At 41.8% G+C, this 4,965-nt stretch overlaps 1 pseudogene; it reads right to left on the reverse strand.

The window, feature by feature from the left end:
* Nucleotides 1-1,023: 1,023 nt before the first annotated feature.
* On the reverse strand, nucleotides 1,024-4,665 carry LOC118832071 (annotated as a pseudogene).
* Between the last annotated feature and the right edge of the window lie 300 nt (nucleotides 4,666-4,965).

Below are 4,965 nucleotides of genomic sequence, written 5' to 3' on the forward strand. Positions count from 1 at the left end.
AATTATAGACCAATTTCCCTAATTAATGTTGCTATAAAAATTTTTAAATAAAATATGAGAAAAGACATTACAGCAATTTATCACAAGGATAATACACTATGGTCATGGGGATTTATACCAGGAATAAAGGACTGGTTCAATATTAGGAAAACTATCACCATAATTGACCATATCTAACAAAAGAGAAATTGTATCTTATCTCAACAGATGCATAAAAAGCTTTTGACAAAATACAGCACCTATTCCTATTAAAAAACACTAGAGAGCATAGGAGTAAATGGAATTTTCCTTAAAATGATAATATCTATCTAAAACCATCAGCAAGCATCATATGTAATGGAGATCACCTAGAAGCATTCCCAATAAGATTAGGGGTGAAGCAAGGATGCCCATTATCACCACTATTATTCAATACTGTACTAGAAATGTTAGTTTTAGCAATAAGAGAAGAAAAAGAAATGGAAGGAATTAGAATAGGCAATGAGGAAACAAAACTTTTACTGTTTGCAGATGACATGATGGTATACTTAATCCTAGACAATCAACTAAAAAACTACTTGAAACAATTAACAATTTTAGGAAAGTTGCAGGATATAAAATGAATCCATATATATCATCAGCTTCTCTATATATTACTAACAAAGCCCAGCAGCAAGAGAAAGAAAGAGAAATTCCATTTAAAATAACAGTAGACAATATAAAATATTTGGTGGTCTACCTGCCAAGACAAATCCAAGAACTACATAAACACAATCACAAAACACTTTTCACACAAATAAAGTCAGATCTAAACAATTGGAAAAATACCAAAATGACAATTCTCCCTAAATTAATTTACTTATTCAGTGCCATACCAATCAAACTACCAAAAAATTATTTAATAGAACTATAAAAAGTAATAAAATTCATCTGGAAGAGCTAAAGACCAAGAATATCAAGGAAACTAATGAAAAAAATGCAAGGGAAGCTGGCCTAGCCATGCCAGATCTAAAATTAGAGCCTTTCAGCTCTAGAGAGCTGGCTTCAGTACCACTGAATCCAGTGTTGCCATTTCTCATGGGAAAGTGAGGCTGTTACATTACCAAGTGGTGTAGCTTGGTCAGATCTGGCTGTGGAAATGGCATGTGGTCCTTGAATGGTATAGGCCTGTAGAGGTGGTCCCTCCAAGTCAGGGTTGAGGCACATGGATGGGGTGGTGTGGGGACGGCAGCCATTGTCTCTGTCTGTGCTGTACCTGTCCTGACCACCTGCAAAGATGACTGGAGAGCTGGACTGTTTGGGCCGGTTTGGGATGGTCATGCCTTTTGTGGGAGACTGGGAGAGTCTCCAACATGACTATGCAAATCTGTTTGACACATTCAGTGATAGATTGCAGGAGGCTAGCAATAGTGATGGCCCACTCAGTTGAGTTTGGTAGCATATCCCCTGCCTCCTGGATCTGCACCCCTCTACTCTTATTTCCTTGATCTTACATCCTCTTTTTCCAATGAAAGAGCCATGCTGGCTAGTAGGGACCACAAGCCTCAGGGTGACAGGGTGTCTACTGGCAACTCTACTATTGATCATAGAGCTACTGATGTCCTCTTCCAGTTTGACAATGATCATAGCAGAGACTTTAAAGATGACATTGGTGGGTCCAGCCAGAGTAATTGTTCTTTCAGGACAACTCCCTCCTGAGATGTTGATACGGGCACCACTTGTTCATTTTCTTGACCGAGTCTCCTTTCTTTCCAATAATGCTTCCAAATTCCTTTCCACGCATAAGTAGCGGAATGGTGAGAGTGACATTAAAACCACCTTCATCACACCCGTGTCCATGTCGAGCAGTGTTCTAGGGTTCTGGACTTTGTAAAGCGGACAGGTCTTTGCTCCCTGGTGGAAGTGGAAGCCAAAAACTTCGGGCGCGAGGAGAGTGAAGGGAAAAGGGGGAGCGGGTGGGAAAGGGAAGGGTGGGAGTCCAGAGGCGGAACAATAGGAGAGGAGGGGAAGACAAGGGAGCATCCACGAACAAACCGAGGAGGAAGGGGGTGGAAGAGGAAGGAGGTGGAAGAGGAAGGAGGTGGAAGAGGAAGGAGGTCAGCGACCTCCGCGCTGGTGGAGGGAGGCGGAGGGAGAGCTGGCGGGAGGGGAGTGGGCTGCGACTGCTCGGGCTGCTGCCTCTGCTGGTGTGTGCTTTTGTTGTTTTTGTTTCTGTATTTGTAAAAGAAAGCATTTATTTTTAGAAAAACATACACCGCCATACAAAGTAAATAAAGGTCCTGGCAGCTCCTCTGGCCATTTCATGAGCCTTTCACGGTTCCCTCTTGCACAATAGCTCGTGCAAGAGCAAGTCTCAGCATTTTCACTTTGGTTGTCTCATACCCTGGGGTTCTGGCCTCAAGATCTCTGGGCTCTGGTCTTCCTACCTTTAGGTCCTCTAGGCACTATACGTTTGCCCAGCAGGAAAGACGACCTGTTTCTGTTCTAGTAGAGGAAGGGTATTAGTCAGTAGCGTCATCCAGAAGGATGGAGGGGAAATTTGGAAGATAAGGAAGGGAGAAGACTGAGTTTGGGGTGAATGACCTCAATTTCTTCAGTGAAACATGAGTTAGGACTGCAGCTGAAAGTGGGAGGTGAGGAGCTATTGGTGGTTCAAGGATTGCTGGAAATGTTGGGAAAAGCTGGTGATAATTGGGATAGTTAATTATTAGAGAGGTGTAAAAGGATTGCTATGCTGCAGTGAGAGACCAATTCAGATAATGTAAATAAATTTGCAACATATCTAGTCAGCACAATTTCAAAGCCAATTTTCTCTAGCTTTGTTCAGGAGCATGTGAGTAGTGCTGAACATGGTGAGGATTTTTCAAGACTGTCCCTTCAAAGGTGTTTGCTGAGGGGCTCCTTTCTTCTGCAGAGTTTGGATAAAGACTCTTCACCTTGGCCCAGCTTGCTTCCAGCTAAATACACATTCACCATACTTGTGCAAAAACAGTTTCATTTCACACATTCTGTTAGAAAGCAAGGCATCTCCCAACAACATCATCCTTTGGTCCCTCAAATCCTTTCTGAGAAGGAAAACTTGAACTAAGCTAGGAGATCATAGTTTCCCTATGACCTGACAATTGAAGGTGACCTGAAGCGTTTCCCCAAAGCTTATGAGGGGCTTAATGCTTTGGCGAATTCATGCTGGGAAAAGAGTAAGGAAGGGCAGGAAAAGGTAAATGAGAACTAAGTCCAAAATCAACCCATCTTTATTGGACAAGTCTTCCTTGGAGGCTTAATCCAAAAAATAACTGGACTGAAAAACCCTCTGCCTTCCAAGGGTGACATTGGTTCACTATCCACACAGCTTTTGTGAAAAGGGCCAATTTGCCTATTGGGGAAAAGCCTCAGGCCACATGGGATAGGTAGATACTATGGTTGATATAAGGAGTCCTCTTAGACAAAAATAGCTGCCCCATCCTTCAGAATAACATAGCTTCACAGATCCCACGTCCAGATTGGCAACGAATACATATCCAGTCTCTGCTAATCTTACAGTAGCTTCATTATGGGTGTTCGGTTAAGCAGAAGATGTGATGTTTCTGATGGGTTCTGACATGCCTCACACGCAACTGTATAGAGTGGAAATCATAGGTAAAATTTATTCACTCAAAGTCATTCTTAAAACAATATTAATGTTAGTGTACACAAAGTTCTCTTGGTTCTGTTCATTTCACCCTTCATTATTTCTTGCAAGTCTTCCCATGTTTTTCTGAAATCGCTGAGCTCATCATTTCCAAAAGCACAGTAGCATTCCATCACAATCATATAACAACTTGATCAGACATTCCCCAATCGATGGGCATCCCTACAGTTTCCAGTTCTTTGCCACCACAGAGAGAGCTGCTACAAACATTTTAGAACATACAGGTTTTTTCTTTTTCTCTAATCATCTTTGGAAATAGACCAAGTAGTGGCATTACTGGATCAAAGGATACAGGCAGTTTAACAGCTCTTTCGATATGAGTTTAAATGGGGTATCTTTAGACACTTAACTAGCTGTGCAACCCTGGGCAAGTTACTTAATCTCTGATTGCCTCAGTTTCCTCAACTTTAAAAGGGGGATAACAGTAGCACCTACCTTACAAGGTTGTTGTAAGGATCCAACTGTATAATATTTTTAAAGAGCTTAGCACAGTGTGTGGCATATAGTCGGTGCTTAATAATAAATATCATCTCCTTCCTTTCTCATCTTCATCTAATTGCCTCCAAGACAGGCTAGCCATAGGATATGATAGGTTGGGAATGAAGTAGGGGTGAGGGGGCCAGCATCAGTCTAGTATATTAAACCCATCACTTTTTGGAATTTCATTCCCTCCCTTGCAGACCCTCACTGGGGAGCCAGCTATAATGGGAATTCATCTTCAAGGGGCCACATATACACAACTCCCCACTTTAGTCACGTAAAATGGGAAAAGAAAATATCCCTATAGCACTAATTAACTGACTTTGAATTAGTGTCATTAGACCACACTCTTGCATTGTTCTAATGCTGTTCAAAATTTTCCTGCAGCTTCTTAAATTCTTGATAGCAAAAACCTGCCTGTGCTCAGATCCCACTGTGATATAGCAAGGACAAGCCAAAGGTCTGGTGTCAGCAAGATTTAGCATATCTTTCAACAACACCTCTGGTTCTGAGACCATAATCTCCACCCACAGCCAGTCAGTCCCCACCCTCATAAGCATCTCTTCTTTAACTTGTGCTGTTACTAGTTCCATGAAATGCCTCTCTGCTTTCACTTATAAAACAAAACAAACAAACAAAAACAAGGGCTCTCTCTCCAGTTGCAGGATTTGGAGTTAGAAAGACTTTTTTTCAAATACCACCTCCGACATTTACTAGCTGGGTGACCCTGGGCAAGTTACTTAACCAATCTGGGCCTTATTTTTCTCATCCATAAAATGATGGAAGAAGACTAAATGGTCTCTAATGGCTCTTCCACC

Source organism: Trichosurus vulpecula, chromosome 9 (assembly GCF_011100635.1).
Source record: "Trichosurus vulpecula isolate mTriVul1 chromosome 9, mTriVul1.pri, whole genome shotgun sequence".
NCBI lineage: Eukaryota > Metazoa > Chordata > Mammalia > Diprotodontia > Phalangeridae > Trichosurus > Trichosurus vulpecula.